This window comes from Portunus trituberculatus, chromosome 16, assembly GCF_017591435.1.
Source record: "Portunus trituberculatus isolate SZX2019 chromosome 16, ASM1759143v1, whole genome shotgun sequence".
Lineage (NCBI taxonomy): Eukaryota > Metazoa > Arthropoda > Malacostraca > Decapoda > Portunidae > Portunus > Portunus trituberculatus.
This window is the reverse complement of record NC_059270.1, coordinates 5,255,066-5,275,263: the sequence shown is the minus strand read 5'-3', so window position 1 is coordinate 5,275,263 and position 20,198 is coordinate 5,255,066. Positions and strand designations below refer to the sequence as shown.

The window sequence follows — 20,198 nt, the reverse complement described above, 5'->3', positions numbered from 1 at the left end:
CTACACTGGTAAACTCTGGAACTCTCTACCTGTGTCTGTATTTCCACCTGCCTATGACTTAAACTCTTTCAAAGAGGAGTGTCAAGACACCTCTTACGTTAACTGGACCCTCCTTTTAGATTTTTTTGTTTTTTCTCTTTCTACTTTCCTCTTAACAGGGCCTGGCAACCAGCGGGATTTTTTTTTTCCAACACTTTGTTTGCCCTTGGCCAGTGCCCTTGTAATGTAAAAAAAAAAAAAAAAAAAAAAAAGTCAATAAATCTAAAAAAAAATAAGGTTGAAGTAATGGAAACGTTGAAAAATGACTTAGATTTCTCAAGGTTATTTGAACTTCATTGATTTCAACTATTAGTATTCTAGTTTATTTTTGTAGTAGTTTATTTGTTTGTTACTTTCTTTTCTTTTCTTTATTTTAAACTTCGCGAGGAGTTTGTTTATATATATTCTCTCTCTCTCTCCCTCTCTCTCTCTCTCTCTCTCTCTCTCTCTCTCTCTCTCTCTCTCTCTCTCTCTCATGTCTTGTTTTTTATCTCATTGTAACCGTTTACCATAAAACGCATATTTTTCTCTTACTTTTTATTTCCTTTTCATTTACTTATCTCTCCTGTGCGTGAACAATCTCTCTCTCTCTCTCTCTCTCTCTCTCTCTCTCTCTCTCTCTCTCTCTCTCTCTCATTTACATGGTTGTGGTGATGGTTTTGAGTTGTGATGAATGGTGATGACAGATATTGTATTGGTGGGAAGCGTGGTTTACGGGGGTAGGGCGTGTTATATGCTGCTGATGATGATGATACTAATGATGATGATGAGTGAGTGAACGAGTGATGAGTAATTAAGTAGAACATGGTAGAAGTGATGGTGGTGATGGTGGTTGAGTCAGTAATGGTGGTAGTTGTTGAGGTTATCAAATCAAAGACTGCTGAAGGGTACTTGTGATAAAGATGTAAATATAGTACGTGAGTTCTCTCTATTTCTTCTCCCACCCGCCCCCCCTTCATATTTTTTGTCTCTAATAAAAATTCGTACATAAACCTAACCGCTGTTTGTGTTATCCATCTTCCTCTTCATTTTCCTCTTCCTCCTCCTTCTCAACATCATCATCATCAGCAACAGCATCAGCATTATCATCGTTATCACCGTCATTTCCCTCTTTGATTATGATCTAACCCTCTTTCCCTTATCCTCCCACTCATCCCCCTCTCTCTCTCTCTCTCTCTCTCTCTCTCTCTCTCTCTCTCTCTCTCTCTCTCTGCGCTATAGAGATGCAGCTGTATAGTTACAAAAATATGGCTGCTTGTCTGCTCCCACGTCATTGCTTTAACTTTCTCACAATTATTCCCTCCTTGTTTCTCATCCCAGAATTTTTTGAGAGGGTATCGGAGTAGCATTTCTGATTGTTATTACAGAAGTACTAAATGGGGCACTTCTATGTAGAGGCTATCACCAGTCAAGGCTCCCTGCCATGCCCTAAAGTAGCCCTGATTACTTCTTCACTTTCCTACAGTCATGCAAGAAGCCTTGTTACATTATCATCGCATAGAACTTAGCATCAGAAATATAGATAACTATAGTTATATTTTTCTGCAAGTCAAGTCAGATTGTTTATCATATAACACGGCAAGCACATATAATCTGCGCTTTACCTGAACCTTACGATAAAATACATCTTGTAAAAGAATGGGTTAAGATTTGCTACGTTTCTAGAACCTGAATATAACTTGGATGGTTCTGGAGGGAGAGCTGAAACTCGTTTGGGCTTTTTTTTTTTTTTTTTTTTTTGAGGAAAAACTATTAAACTTGTGTTCCAAGACTAAACAAAAAATACAGCTTTGTTTTCAAGGGAGTATATAAACTATGGTGATCTTTTCAGTTCTCCAATTTATGCTAAGACGTTTATTGGCTTAATTAGTTGACAGAGAGCTGTTTGCACGAATATAGTTTAGTTGGGATATAATTACGGAGATCTTTAGAGGCCAGTGATGCAACACTGTGGCGCCGCTGAGTTAAGAGCTCTCAAGTTCACCATTCTATAAAATATAAATTGTTAAACACCTTATGTCACTTTTGAGATGGCAGTTTAAAAGAAAAAAAACATTAAGAAAATGAATACAATATGTTTTCGAATCTCTGTTACCTAGCCTCTGTTCCAATGAACACGTTGTACTAGAAGAATTGATTGGATAGGTCGATCCTTTGTTAATACAAAAAGTGAAATCTCGCATCTCGATGTTCGTAGCACCAGTGTTGTCACTGAAAGTATGTGAATAATATATAAAAAAATATATAGATATAAGTTTTCCAGGTAAATACCTGAAACCACAAATGATAAGTTTTCCAAGTAAATACCTGAAACCACAAATGAAGAGCCCCGTTCAGACATCCGAATCAACTGGCAGCGAGAGGATCAGCCATTGGGCTAACTAGTCGGAGGAACCGCCGCGCTGGAGCAAAGGTGGCTGCTGCGTGTGTCGACGTCAAGGACACAATTTATTCAAAAATGCCCAGGTATGTTTTTCCATGTTATATTTATGAGTTCGTGTAAAGTGCCTACATAAATGAAAGTTGCGTTTTCTCCCTCACCAAGGCCTTCATCTCACTTTCATGGCGGACAGGGTGGTAGGTTTGGCTGTGTGTGTTGGCGCTACTGTGGTGGCTGAGAATCGCCACAGAACGGAACTACATCAATTAATTACAATCACATGTTTTTTTTTTCATCTTTTCCTTGATTCCTTCCCCTCTCACCCTCCCTCCCCTCCGTTGTTACATTTTCATCTTAGCCGCTGGATATGCTTTAAACGACGTATCAAGACAACCCCAATCACAGACGTCCGTTGAGAGCCTGCCATGCTAAGAGTTACTTACATAGTATTGCATTTGTTTCTCGCGAGAGGGTGAAACACGCCAGGTTCTAGACTACCAGTTGGTAAGTTGCTTTTACCATAGAGACGCTCGCCCACTTCAGGTTGAGTTCATTTTTTTTTTTTTTTTTTTCAAAGTTCTATCATCGCCACCGGAAAACGCAAGAGTTCGACTGTGTGTGCATCACGCGTTCATTTTGCTTTCCAAATTGTGAGTAATATCAGATACTACCAGACATTTTTGTGATTTCCTTGAATGCCTACAGCACGCAGCATCCTGTCAACCTTTTAGGAGAGAGTGGCTGTGGTGAGTCTACTTGCTGTTATTGGTGAACAGCGTTGCCAATGCTTCGCTACATTTTGTATATAGGTTAAAATTAGGTTTTTTGGTTTTTTTTTAGTAACCAGGGGAACACAGCCCCCCTGGCTAGTCTAGAGAGGGTTTCTGGGAGAGCGCAGGCCCCCCCTGCTAGATGACGTTTAGGTTAAGTTTGGTTAGCTTAGGGTAAAGACCTTAGGAGGCATCTGAAGGGGGGGTGTAGGCCTCCAGCTAGTCTAGGATGGGCTTGGGGAGGGGCGCAGCCCGTCCTGCTAGGAGCCATTTAGGTTAGGGTAATGACCCTAGGGGGAGGGGTTTGGGGAACAGCCCTCCAGCTAGTTTAGTCTAAGGGAGTTCATAGACTTTTTTGGGAGATGAATTTTGCTACATTTGTCTTCTCCCTGAAAACTCCAATTCCTCATGTGCCCCTCAAGCTTACTGAGGGGAAAGAGGGTATTTTAAAAATAGTTGAGGTGCTAGTGGTAGGATATACCTATTTTTCTTCATTCAAAGGTTTTGCAAAATTATTGCAAAAGTTTGCTTCGGTGTATGCATTTGATTAACCACGGCCGTCTGCTGCTCACCCAGTCAGCCTTCCCCATTACGGACTGACCTCAGAGCTCATAGACCGATCTTCAGGTAGGACTGAAACCACAACACACTCATAGCACACACCGGGAAAGCAAGGCCAGAACCCCTTACCTTGCTGCTAGGTGAACAGAGGCTACACATTAAGATGCTTGCCCATTTGTGTATGTGTGTGCGTGTTGAAGGAAGAGGTGGAAAAAAGAAAACGCACTGCATAGGGAGGAAAGGGAGTACAAGGAAAGGAATAGGAGAAACGGTGGCAGCGCCAAACAGGGTCTTGGTGGGGGGGTGGAGGCTTGACCCCCATCAGATGAGCCAAACCCCATCACAGCCCCACCATTATTACTAACCTAGCTGTAATATCAATTAGTTGTAGGAGAGTCAAAAAGCTGAACATTGATGCTATTATAGACACATTTGCTGCCAATCACCAGAACAGGCGCTTAGTTTTAAAGTAGCTAACAATCTAAAGTTCTTGTGTTGTTTGCCTTGCTCTAACTTCACTATTCTTCCTCAGATTGTATCAGCTTTACATAGAATCATCCTTTCCTGCTATGTTAAATACTGGTTTACATATGTCTGTATACATTATTTCTTTTGATAGTGGCTTTCACATAAATGTTAATTAATGCTGAATGTACATTATTCTGCATTTCCTTTGTTTCATGCATTTCTGTGGGCATTTTCAAAGAGTACAGGTGTTGTGAAATGTACCTTAGTATCTATACATAGCAATTGCCAATCTACAATCAGTACTTCTCTTCAATGACATTTGGTGAAGCCCCTCCACATTTTACGCTGGTTCCCCGTCAGGCCTCCCAATGAAAATTTCCTGGTGCTGCCACTGAGGAGGGAAAAATTGTACAATGTGTGCTGTGGGGAACACTGTCACAGTTAGTTATTCTCTGGTGTTCTGCAAGTATGCAAACTTCAACCCATTGTCTTTCCTTAACTGCCATTTACTTCTATCAAACAAATTTGTGTACGTTTAGTATAGTTAGTTGAGATGTTTAGTTTATACATTGATTGTAGTATACCTACTTTTATGTATTCCACATAACATATCCATGTGTTCATTTTTCTTAAGTTTGAGTGAATGAATGACACATACATATAGTGTGTGTGTGTGTGTGTGTGTGTATATATATATATATATATATATATATATATATATATATATATATATATATATATATATATATATATATATATATATATATATATATATATATATATATATATATATATATATATATATATATATATATATATATATATATATATATATATATATATATATATATATATATATATATATATATATATATATATATATATATATATATATATATATATATATATATATATATATATATATATATATATATATATATATATATATATATATATATATATATATATATATATATATATATATATATATATATATATATATATATATATATATATATATATATATATATATATATATATATATATATATATATATATATATATATATATATATATATATATATATATATATATATATATATATATATATATATATATATATATATATATAATGAAGAAAAGGAGTTTATGAAGAAATGAAGGAGCTTCAAACAATATTATCCGATTTAAAAACACAATACCACTATATACAAGAGAGTTGGACTGCAATAAATATAGATGAGCAAATAAAAAAGAATTTAGATGCTGCACTTAAAGAAATTATAGACCAACATTGCAGTACCACTCTCAAAGCTAATCAGAAGAAACTGGCTAACCTAAATGGTGGAGGAATTAAGCACCTAAGACCAAGTAAGGGATACACCTTACTGACAATATACTCACTCCAGACCAAGAAGAGTTACTGAACTTTGGCCTCAACTGTTACATCCTTTCCAAACCAAACAAACTCCAGAAGAGAGTAGAGTGTGAAATACTCATTGATGACGTATACTCTCCAGCTAAGAAACAAGAGATCACTGAAAAAAACAACTTTTAAACAAGAGATCATCGCAGAATTATAAAAAATTAGAGATGGCTTTAACAGCAACATCATCGAAGCAAGACATGTACAAGCTGCTAAGGAGCTAAATGCAGATCCCAGCATTACCATCAAGAAAGCTGAAGACTACGTACTCATGGATAACACCGAGTACCCGTACAAGATTGACACCATTTTAGCAGACGAATAAAAATACACCAAAATTAACAAAGACCCAATTGAAACCCTCAAGAAGCCAAATAAATTAATCAACAAAAACAACAGCACAAGCAAAAGCATCAAGTTCAGCAAAATAACCAGAGAATATGGAATGGATTACTGTTATGGTACTTACAGTAAATACCCACAAACCAGGAAACGAGCTCAGACCCATCATATCACAAATTCCTACTCCTACCTATAACATCGCAAAGAAGCTATGCAAGATACTCACACCATACGTCCCCGCAACATACAGCCTGACCTCTGCCACAGATGTTATGGATATCCTGAAGACCAACAACACTAAAGGAATAATCGCTTCACTTAACGTACAGTCACTCTTCAGTAATGTTCCTGTAGACTGCATCATCAACTACATCATCGAAAGAGTACAACAATGATGCCACCTTGCCCCTAGACATCCCTGAAGAAGTTTTACGTGGCCTATTACAATGATGCCACCCTGCCCCTAGACATCCCTGAAGTTTTACGTGACCTATTACAATGCTGCACAAAAGAGGCACCTTTCACTTGTCCCCGTGGCCAGAAATACCAACAAGTTGATGATGTCTTCATGAGCTCTCCACTAGGAGTGCTCCTAGCAAATTTCTCCATGGGCTCTGTAGATGAAGTCTTTAGAAAAATCAGCAAACCAGACATCTACTGGCGATACATCGATAGCATCTTCATCAAGACTCAACATGTACAAGAAATAGAACATTTACATACCTGCCTGCAAGAGACCTCCAGACTCAAACTCATCATAGAAAGGAGCACTGAAGGAAAAATGCCGTTTATCGACTTACTAATCACACAAACTGGGGAAGATTTCAAAACCAATGTGTACACCAAGCTGACTATCATGGGGCAATGTCTAAATGGAAGAAGCAAGTGTCCCCAGTGCTACAAAGACAAGATTGTTGCAGCCTATATAAGAAGAGCCATCACACACTGCAGCAGGTGAAAGGATGTCCATGAGGAGATTACTCGATTTACCAATGTACTCCTCAACAACGGATTCAGCGCAGAAAAAATAAACAAACAAGTCAAGAGAATAATGGACGAATGGCATAAAGTAAAAGAAAGCATCAAGATATACTTAAAGGCACACTTCTCAACAACTTATAAAGAGAGCGAAAGAATAATACAGAAAATCATCAAGAAAAATGTAACACCAACAAACCCTGAGAAGAAATTAATCCTCACCTTCTATTACAAGAGTAAGAGAACCAGCCATATCCTACTTTGAAACAGCCTACCACCAGAAAAAGAAAAAATGCAGCAGTTTCATGTTGTATATAGGTTCACTTGCAGCCAAGGAAACTGTGCAGCCCTTCAATCAACCTATATTGGCATGATGACAATGTGATTGAGCAGAAGACTCGGCTACCAACTCACATCAGGCACACCCAAGAACCACTTAAAACAAGCACACAAGACCAACTTAAGACAATACATAGAAAAAATGCCATTTTTAGATATAAAATGTATTTTTTTCACTTACCTCCTGCTCATATATAAGCATTTACAATGCTCCCTATTACCCAGCCGTCTATTCTACATTCAAAACTTTCGTCGTATTCCACCCTGGTAACCCCTGGTAACTTACGGCAACACCGTCTCCCTCAGCCCGCCACGTCATTCTTTTTTGAAGCATTGGCAAGTAGTGGGGAGGATGGGTGGGTATGTATATAAGAAGCAGATAAGTGAAAAAATACATTTTATGTCTAAAAATGGTATTTGTTTCACATATAACCTGCTTTTTATATATTAGCAGATTTCCACATTATAGGTGGTGGGTCATGCCATAAGGGTGGAATATGCCGAAGGGTGAAAGGGTCCACAAAAAGACACTGGTCTCACCTATGAGGGTTGGAGACTGGAGAGTGAGAAGGAGACCATGACCAGGCAGTGGTTGGGACTTCTGGTCTCCTTTCTAAGTCTTGGAAGAGTCCATTAAAGAGGTAGTGGTCCCACTAAATCCCCAGCAGCAATTACCGGGCCAAGGGCAGAGACATCTCCTTCCTGCCGTTGGATGTCACAGAGATAGTAGTCCACAAAGACTGAGTGGGTCTTCCAACAGGCTGCTTCCAAGATGGGCGTTGGACTTGCCTTGAACAAGTCTTTATGATTTCGCGGAGAACTGGGTCGGTAGAAAGATCAAAGACTTTAAGGGCAAACACTCCATTGAGCATGGCCTTGTAGCCTTTAATGGCAGTGACTGACATCCTGCAATCCTGTCTAAGAAAGACCAAAAAATCTGCAATCTTCTGGCTGGTGGGATTAGAGACCGTGTGACCTTCTCTCTTGCACCACTCGAAACCTTTTCCACTTGTATTGGTAATTCATAATAGTGGAAGGTCTTTTAGATTTTGCCAGGAATTCCGTAACTCGGGAGGAATAGCCTCTGTGACGAAGGATTCACTTGACAGTTTCCACGCGGTGGCATAGTGGATAAGGTGGTGAGCATGGGGCAGAGAGCTTGATGAACGTACAGCCTTGACTGATTTGTCACCATGAGGCTAGGTGGTTACACTCAAGATGAGTCTGACGAAGTAGATCTCTGCGCTGCGGGAGGCGCCTGGGAGTGTCTACTGAGGCCTGTATGAGGTCTGGGAACCATTCCCTCTGTGGCCAAAACGGAACAATCAGAATAACGTTTGTTTGACGTGCCATTCTCAGCTTGTTGAGCACCTTCCTGATCAGTGGGAAGGCATAAAGATCTTGATGATCCCAATTGTACAGAAAGGCGTCTGTAGCTACTGCCATTGGATCCCGAAACAGGGAGATGAAGTTTGGTAGCCTGAAGTTGAGCCTCGTTGCAAACAGGTCCACCGTGGGATAACTCCAAAGCCTCCACAGGAGATTGCAAACCTCCTGGTGGAGAGTCCACTCTGTGGAGATGATCTGATCCTGTCTTCTGAGCCCTTCACGAATTGGGTAAGGATTTGGACGGCATGATCCTCCGCCCACTGTAAGATTACTTGAGCCTCGGGATTGAGGCTTCCTGAACGAGTCCCGCCGCCTTTTGCCAGATACGACAGGGCTGTGGCATTGTCGGAGAACACTGCCACCGTCTGTCCTCCGACATGTTCCTTGAAGTGCAGAAGGCCGAGACGTATAGGTTTGAGTTCTAGAGGGTTGATGTGTAAAGAGAGCTCATGAGTAGCCCACACACCGCTCACTGAATTGTGTAGAATTGACGCTCCCCAGCCGACGGTGGAAGCATCTGTGTACAGACAAACGTCCAGGGAAGCTAACTGAAGGGACTGTCCCAACCGAAGATTGTGGTCCAGTGTCCACTACTGAAGATCGTCCAGGATTTCAAAATCCCAAGGAACTGGAAGGTCGTCTCCGTCGGACTGGCGATCCCAGAATTGGGAAAGGCAAAATTGAAGGCTGCGCATCCTCTGTCTTGCCCCAGGAACTAGATGCAGCAGAGAGGACATGTGGCCTAGGAGGGCTATCCAAGCCTTTGCTGGAGGGGACTGAACACTTAGGAAAGTCTTGATTTGATGTAGATTCTCTTGTCGTTTCTGTGTCGGGAAAACCTTCAAAAGAGGAGAGCGAATCTCCATCCCCTAATAAATCCTTGTTTGGGAGAGTGAAAGCGATGACTTTTCCCAGTTTACCTGGATTCCCAGTGATGCACACAGATGGATCAGACGGATCAGCTAAGAGCTTCTCCTCTTGATCTGGTTGTAAAGAGGAAACCAGTGTGTAAAAGGCGCCAATAGCCCAAAACAGAAAATTCTGTGCCTCACGTTGGTGTGCTAAGATACCTTCCAGGCGAGACATATCTGCATGCTGTACCACCACCTGCGGGTCTTTACCCTTAGTGGTGAGGGCGAGGGCTAAGTCTGTGTTGAGTTTGGCTGCTTTCCCAGCAAACTCATGTCCACTGACCCCATAGATCCTCCTGTACCGGCCGGAAGGGTAGCGAGCAAGTGATGGCCGGGAGCCTTCATTAGCACAACGAAGAGCTTTGGTGGCGGCCTGTAGAGAAAATCCATTGGCTGTGCCCTAGTGAAGCGGATGCGTTTATCCTCCACCATCCTGACTTTCCCTGGGGGCACTGGGCGATGAGATCCTTCCGCATATCCAAGAGCCTCCGGAAAACACTGGGCAATATATTCCATCATGGATTGAAAGATCGGAGGGGAAACAGGCTCTCTGTTAACCCTTGTGTCAGCTTCCTCCTCAGAAGAATCTAGGCCGTGATCCTCAAAAGTATCCAGAAGAGGGGACACCTGGCAACCCTGGATCTCCTGATGGACCTCGGGTTCTAGTGTGCAGAAAAGATCATGGATCCTGGAGTGATCCTAGAACAGATCCTGTTGCCTCAGGGTGAGGGGCAACAGGGTGAAACTGTTCATGGTGGAAAGAGACATAGGTTACATCTGTACCTGGCGCTCCTGTGTGCCTTGTGGACCGAGAAGGGGCGGGAAGCATGGCATGGATCACACCTTTCTCAAGCTGTGTGGGCTTGACTGAGTCCTCAGTCAAAGCACCCTGGAGTTGCGCAGCTGGACCCTCACCCAGGGTCTGTGGGCGGAGGCGTTGTACAGGACACACACGCCTATTCTTGCCCTGACCCCGTCCTGAAGGAGATCCTAAATGTGAAGGATCCAAATCTCCCTTCACCTCAGGACAGGATCGCTTGATCCTCCATGGATGATCCTTAGGGGTCCTAGAGCATTCCCCCCCTGGATCCAGCGGAGGGACAGCCTGATCTAATCCTAACTCATCCCCGGGCCTCTCCTGCTCTCGGTTACCCCCCGCCAGCATGTCAGCTAGGAGTGACTTCACACTCTGCCTTGCGCCGAGGCCGGGAGGGGGGTTGGTAGCGGACTGCACCGCACCTTGAACCGAGAGCGAGGGGGCAGCTGTAAGAGACGCAGTATTAGGAGCTAACCTGTCCTCTACTTCCTTAGACACCATAGCTGAAACCATATCAGGGAAGGAAACATATTTACTGCCTTCCTGAAACACGAGGAAAGCAGCCAACCCCTTGAAAAAACTTGACTTATCCCAAGGAGACACTTTGGATCCCGGAATCTGAAAAATCGAATCCTCAGGTCCCACTGATCCAGGTACCGAATCCCTGTCTGATCCTGAAGCCGTGGGAGACAGGACCATGCCACGAGAATCAGAACATTTGGCAAAAAGCTCCTGAGACTGGCCTGAAGGGTTAGAGGCTTTCTTCCTAGCTTTATAGTCTCGCCTCTTCTGTAAAGTCTGTTGGTACTTACGGGAACTGAGCACCCGCCTGGGACTCCACTCAGCACACTCCCGACATCTGTTGTTTACATCACAGAAACCATCACGGCAGACAATACATACAGTGTGGATCATTGTGGGCACTCCCAAGGACTCTCCTTCATCCAGACGAAACACAGACTCTCCTGACAACAAGTGAGGCCGAGGAAAAAGGTGATGAGGGCTGAGGGAGATGGCGTTGCTGTAAGTTACCAGGGGTTACCAGGATGGAATACGACGAAAGTTTTGAAAGTAGAATAGACGGCTGGGTAATAGGGAGCATAGTAAATGCTAATATATAAGAAGCAGGTTATATGTGAAACAAAACACAGAAGTAATCACGAGCTGCAAAGATAATAGACACCTCTCCATCATAGAAGCCCTTTACATTAAAAACTTGAAGCCAAACCTCAACATACAAAACTTAGATATACAAGCGCTCCCAAGTATGAACACACCTGCATACAGCCAATCAGAGGCCAAGCTGACCATGCTCAGCCACCAGCCAACCATATGAGTATAGCACGTGCTATACTGCTGTCATATGTACTGTGACAAAGGGAACAATGGAGGGTCAGTGTCGCCTACCTGTCTCCCTTGGGAAGGGACAGGACCCTGCCAGCAATGCGCCGGAAGACCAGGGCTGATGGGTGTGTCAGGTCACAGCTCGCCCCGACTCGCTCCAGAGGGCAGGAGAAACATCTGCGCCCCACCGACGGTCCAACCAGCATAAGGGGTCCCATGTCCCCTTCCCTTCACCCCAGGGAAGACAGAAGACCCCTTCAACACGTCTGAAAGGACCAACACTGATGACGGAGGCAGTTTCCATCCTGGCTCGCTCCAGACAGCTGGAAGAACTTCTGCACCTCACTAACAGGAATGAAAGGACCCTGCCTTCCATCTGCCACCGAAGGTGCATTCTCCCCCAGGAGAAGGGTTATACACCATCGCCTCCCCCCCCACCTCAAGATTTGTGTCCAGATACCACCGAAGAGAAAAGGCAGACTACCAGAGTGACATTTTTAGTGCTTTGTAGTGAAATAGTGTTTGCAGTGCTTTATTGACTAATCATTCTTCATTGTATGAGTTTTCCTGTATGCCTTTGTGTATCAAGAAATTCATCTCTGGATAACTCTTTACATAAAAATTTGAGACTCTAATCTATATACTGTAAATAATTTACCTCTAAACCTATATTTCACAATATTGTAACTTATATTTTTGTAAATAGCATTGTTTCCATTAACGCCTCCCATAACATCACAACAGTACGGGTGGTTTTCCCCCGGGAAAGGCATACCTTCACCCTCCCTCCTCCTATTGTATATACACTTTCTTAATAAACTCATGAAACTTATGCTGCCATACTCACCTCAACCACTGAAGTGACTTCTACCTCCATAGCCATTGAAGAAGGGTCTAGGACCCCAAATTGCAATCTGGTGAAGATGATATCCTACAGGAAAATCAATATAATCACTAAAGAGAAGACACTTCTTAGACAGAAAGAGAGCTTATTAAAGAAAATAGCTAACGCTGAGTTAAGTATCACTTTTAATTATATATATATATATATATATATATATATATATATATATATATATATATATATATATATATATATATATATATATATATATATATATATATATATATATATATATATATATATATATATATATATATATATATATATATATATATATATATATATATATATATATATATATATATATATATATATATATATATATATATATATATATATATATATATATATATATATATATATATATATATATATATATATATATATATATATATATATATATATATATATATATATATATATATATATATATATATATATATATATATATATATATATATATATATATATATATATATATATATATATATATATATATATATATATATATATATATATATATATATATATATATATATATATATATATATATATATATATATATATATATATATATATATATATATATATATATATATATATATATATATATATATATATATATATATATATATATATATATATATATATATATATATATATATATATATATATATATATATATATATATATATATATATATATATATATATATATATATATATATATATATATATATATATATATATATATATATATATATATATATATATATATATATATATATATATATATATATATATATATATATATATATATATATATATATATATATATATATATATATATATATATATATATATATATATATATATATATATATATATATATATATATATATATATATATATATATATATATATATATATATATATATATATATATATATATATATATATATATATATATATATATATATATATATATATATATATATATATATATATATATATATATATATATATATATATATATATATATATATATATATATATATATATATATATATATATATATATATATATATATATGAATATATATATATATATATATATATATATATATATATATATATATATATATATATATATATATATATATATATATATATATATATATATATATATATATATATATATATATATATATATATATATATATATATATATATATATATATATATATATATATATATATATATATATATATATATATATATATATATATATATATATATATATATATATATATATATATATATATATATATATATATATATATATATATATATATATATATATATATATATATATATATATATATATATATATATATATATATATATATATATATATATATATATATATATATATATATATATATATATATATATATATATATATATATATATATATATATATATATATATATATATATATATATATATATATATATATATATATATATATATATATATATATATATATATATATATATATATATATATATATATATATATATATATATATATATATATATATATATATATATATATATATATATATATATATATATATATATATATATATATATATATATATATATATATATATATATATATATATATATATATATATATATATATATATATATATATATATATATATATATATATATATATATATATATATGAATATATATATATATATATATATATATATATATATATATATATATATATATATATATATATATATATATATATATATATATATATATATATATATATATATATATATATATATATATATATATATATATATATATATATATATATATATATATATATATATATATATATATATATATATATATATATATATATATATATATATATATATATATATATATATATATATATATATATATATATATATATATATATATATATATATATATATATATATATATATATATATATATATATATATATATATATATATATATATATATATATATATATATATATATATATATATATATATATATATATATATATATATATATATATATATATATATATATATATATATATATATATATATATATATATATATATATATATATATATATATATATATATATATATATATATATATATATATATATATATATATATATATATATATATATATATATATATATATATATATATATATATATATATATATATATATATATATATATATATATATATATATATATATATATATATATATATATATATATATATATATATATATATATATATATATATATATATATATATATATATATATATATATATATATATATATATATATATATATATATATATATATATATATATATATATATATATATATATATATATATATATATATATATATATATATATATATATATATATATATATATATATATTTTTTTTATTTACTTATTGTTAATTTTCTTTACATGTATGAATGTACAGGTGCATAGGTATTGATGGTTAGCTGTGTTGCTGTGCTTCCACCGCCAGCAATAGGTGTTGCTGATTAGCTATGCTGATGTGCTTCCACCACCACCTTACTCTCCAACACCAACAAATATTCATATTGAGTTGTCCATCAGTATTAAGGTAAGTTTATGTAGTGTGTGTATTTCCCTAGTTATGTATTACAGGGTTTGAGCGGGGCTCATAGTGACCTGTCTCCATATCTATATTTATCCAACTTTAAGGTTCCTTAAACTTGTGCACTCTTTCTGTTGTGCATGTGTGCTCAAATGCCATAAAAGCTTATTTTCTTCCTCAGAGATGGGTCACAATACCTCCAATGTCTCTGTCTTGGGACAGAGTGGGTCATTCTTTCAGTGGCATAATCAATCCAATGCCAAATGTACGTTCCAAGAGATGGTAGTGCTGTTGCCACTGTTCATGGAATGGTATACTTACATGAGGTTTTCAGTTAAAGAAATTATATTGTTTCTGAGGATTTAATGAAACTATTTATTATTTTTTTATTGCATAAGACTATTAAAGTGAATAGTATTATTGTCATAGATATGGCACAAGTTGCAGCAATGTCAGCAAGAAAGTAATTCATGAAGTTTGAGGATACCCTTTGCACTTTGTTTTCTAGCAAGGAAGCTCCAGTGGCTTGACCAGCTGTTTCTAATACAGCGAGTGTATGCCTCACATATCTGGTAAAACTAAGTAAAAAATTAGTAAATAAAATAAAACCGCAATAGTATTGCTAGTTGGCAAGAATTGCCTGGGATGAGGCAGGAACATGTTAATGTGGGTAAAGATTGGTGTGCCTCCAGCAGACAGTGTCACTACTTATGCCATGTTCTGCAGTGAACTAACTCTCTGATAATAAAAACCATGGGATTAGGATTTTTTTTGGAAGAGAAAATAAGTATCAGTACATTCTTGGAAATTTGTTGTATCATTAGTTCAGAACTATGTAGGATGCATTTCTTCATTAACAGTGGCAGCAGCAGTCCTAGCTAACAGTTGCACTCATAATTCATTCATATCTGTTTCATATATACTTTGACATTATTGAGTTACAATGGAGTTGACATTATTGAGTTACAATGGAGTGTGTAAAGTGGAACCAAGCATTTTTCATTTAAAAGTTTCTATCATGTCACCACATAAGGACATTTGCAGAGAAATTAATCAAAATGCTATCATGAAACCAACCCTGCCACACCACTAACTCCATTGAGGCTGTCCCTCCTCTTTATAATGTAGAACAAGAGTTTTACTATAGATCTACATGTATTATTAATGAGGTACTCTACATTTAGGGTTACTGTAGCAATTAGTGTTCTGAAAACCAGGATACCTCAAGTGTCCTAGATATATAGCTATTGTTATACAAGAACAAAGGTTATTGATAGGTGTGGTGTTAAGGGTTAAGGATTTATATTGTTTATTAGTATTGGATGTACGTACATATATTATATAAGTACTCTTGATTGTACCATTGTATTAAAAGGCTTATCACTTTTGTTTCAGGGATGGACATTTTGTTAATAAAGTTCTTTTGCATTTAGCTACCATATTGAGGTGCAAGCAGATAATGGTTACAAGGAAGGATATATTATAGACAGATCTCTGTGAATTTTCATTTTATTGTACTAGAGTATGCAGTAGCCACTACACATTATTTAAATAACCCTAGCTCTTCATTCTGTATTCCCCTTTCCTCACATGATTTATATTTTCCTGCCTTTTTCACATCACATTCTAATTTCATGTTCATATCTAGCCTCAATTTCTCATAAGTGTCACTTTCCTTTCCTCCCAAAGCTAAACTAAGCTTTCAAATTTAAAAATAAATTAAATGGTGTCCAGGGCAATTCTTGGGAGCCCTCATAAGGCATAATGATTATTATTATACACCACACTTAGGATAATACAATAATTTCTTTAATTTCTTTTAAACAATAAGATTTTAGTGACTAGTTTTATTTTTCCTTAGTGACAGTATAGGGCATCATTATCATATCACTGAGGCCTAATACACACAAATTGACCGATAGATAGGTTTTGTTTACTTCAACAATAATTTAATTTAAAATATAAAATGCTTTTGTGGAGATAAACCTAACAATATACAATGCTTTTGTGGATCCATCATAAATCATCATCATGAAATTCTTGAATCATCAAAGATGACACTTGGTCACCAGACAGATAATAAGATAACTGAAAATAGGCTACCCATGTTACATAAACAAAATTTTTCATTGATGCAAGTTTCATTATACATACAGTAGTAATGCTTTAACTAAAAACATAGAAACAGCATTTCACTTTGCCACTCTGCTGCCCTGAATTCTGAAGCTGGCCAACAGCTTGCCTGGTTGGTCTGTCCCACTCACTGGTGCTTAAGCTTTGTACATAGCACCCCAATGGCACAGACACTGGCTTGACCAGTATGGAGTGGTGGATGTTGGTGAATAAGTTCAGGTTTTTATGATGTTCTTTATTTTTTATAAAATACTCATTTACTACAAAATATTTCTGGACAACTTCAGCATATAAAAGTCAAGAATTCATAAATAGTATACCTAACTTGTACCAATCACTAACAATCAACCTGTATTCTTTGTTTCTTCCTCAACAGGTTTCTGAAGTGGCAAGAAAGTGTATGAAATGATGGTCTGCATAGATGTTTCACCCCACACCTACTCCAATCTTCAGACACCAGCTGATGCAGAGTACTTCCAATGCAGTGTCTTACAGGAAGTACCTGTGGTCTAAGGATTGGAGTAGGTGCAGGGTAGGGAACAATCTTGGGAGTAGGTACAAAGTATGGAAGTCTCATTATGAATGGGCAGTGGTGAACTAAGTGAAGCATGTCTACTTACTAACTTAACACCCAGTGCATGTGATACCCTCACCTGGCAGCCTGGATCAGCCAAGACATTTTGTACTTGTTTGAGAGTGAACAGTGGGCTTCCCAGTGCTGCCTGCAGAGGGGTCAAATGGCCCATCAGAGTTTAGGCTGCTGTCAGAGAGGGAGATTGTCCCTTCTGGTGTTCTCTTGTGATTGCATTTCTCCACACATCATCATGCATTATTACATTCCATTTCAATTTTGTCTGGATGTAAAAAGCTAACCTTCCATAAAAGCATGATCACAAGAACACTAGAAGGGACAATCTCCCTCTCTAAAAGCGGCCCAAGCACTGGTGGGCCACGTGACCACCTGCAGGCAGCGCTGGAAGCCTATTGTTCCAAACAAGTACAAAATGTCTTGGCTGATGCAGGCTGCCACATAAAGACTATCTTGTACAAGCAATTCACCTGCAACAGCACACACTAAGAGTGTTCCACAGATTTAGCAACCACCTACGCAACTGGATTTCAAGCCTGTCTGACACCAGTGTGGAAGAGTGCTGGTTGGGCGAAAGCATTACGAACATGATAATTTCCTTTTCCTGCTTAAGTCATTAAGCATGAGGAGGTTATCATGTTAGGAATGCTCTCGCCCAACCAGTGCTCGTCCACACTGGTGTCAAACAGGACTGAATGCCAAGAGTGTGGGTCATTTCTAAACCTAAAGATACCTAAAACTACAAAGTTCTCGTAATGATTAAGGAGCCATCACGAGCAATACTAGCTGCAATGGCTGAGCAATCTCCTTCATGATCTTTAAAGTGATGAGTCTTCCCTAAACCGAGTGTTTTATAAGCCAAACGGAAGTGTGACCCAGCTCCTGGTGGGAACATGCTAATGGGTATTTTCCTACGTGCTTTCACTTCTTCAAGCTGGAGAAGTCGAAGCTCATTTGATTTGACAATCTCTCTCTCTGTCTGGGATTTACCTTGGCTAGTGCATGATGTACAGTGAGTGATCTGACACCTTTTAAAACACAGCTGACAGACTGACTGCTTCTCCTCTGGACATTTATGACACAGCAGACTGGTAGGCTTCTCCTCTGGACATTTATGACACAGCAGACTGGTAGACGGTTTCTGTTTCTCCGCTGGACAAGACACAAGACATGCAGAATGTGTCTTCTCTGAACAACTTTCAGAATCTGATAGACCGATAGACTGTGTCCCCTCTTGATATCTTTTACAAGACACAGGAAAGTGTGTCACCTCTGAACATTTTGCAAGAGGTGTTATGGAGTCAGATTTTGTTTTCAGAGTACTTGTACAAGACATTAGAGGGTCATCATGTTTTGTGTTGTCACCTTCAGAACCAGCAGGAGATGATAAATAATCAGATTTTGTGTTCTTTGGAAAACTTGCAGTAGATGTGAGACAGTCAGATGATAAGTCCTCTTGAGAAGTTCCATTAGGTACTACACCATCAGGTTTTGCCTCCTCTAGAGAGTTTGCATTAGACCTTAGGTTGTGAGAATGTCCGTCCATGTGGGAGACTGAAGAAGACATTGCACAGCAGGAGCTTTTATCCACTGGTGAACTTGCTGGAGACATCACACAGTTGGTTTTTGTGTCCTTGGAAAAACTTGTAGGAGCCATTTGACTTGGAGCCAGACAAGCTGTAAGAAAATTTACAAAATAAATATGGGAACCAAGTACAATTTTACTTTGTTTTATCCCAAGTACAATTTTACAAATGAGAGAAGTCTCTCTCACTGAGAGACTTATAGCTTCCATTTCAGCATCTTAACCCCTTCAGTACTTGGACACACACACACACACACTCTCTCTCTCTCTCTCTCTCTCTCTCTCTCTCTCTCTCTCTCTCTCTCTCTCTCTCTCTCTCTCTCTCTCTCTCTCTCTCTCTCTCTCTCTCTCTCTCTCTCTCTCTCTCTCTCTCTCTCTCTCTCTCTCTCTCTCTCTCTCTCTCTCTCTCTCTCTCTCTCTGTGCTTGTTCCAAAGGGTCCAATAATGTTTGTAAGAATAAAATCAGCCAGTAACTAATCCAAATCATTTTGGCCCAGAATAAGCCTCAAG

At 36.5% G+C, this 20,198-nt stretch overlaps 1 long non-coding RNA gene across 1 annotated transcript; it reads left to right on the top strand.

The window, feature by feature from the left end:
- Window positions 1-1,829: 1,829 nt before the first annotated feature.
- On the top strand, window positions 1,830-19,729 carry LOC123504671. Its single transcript, XR_006674912.1, has 3 exons — window positions 1,830-2,505; window positions 15,241-15,387; window positions 17,570-19,729. It is a non-coding gene; the product is annotated as an uncharacterized LOC123504671 (long non-coding RNA).
- The last annotated feature ends 469 nt before the right edge of the window (window positions 19,730-20,198 follow it).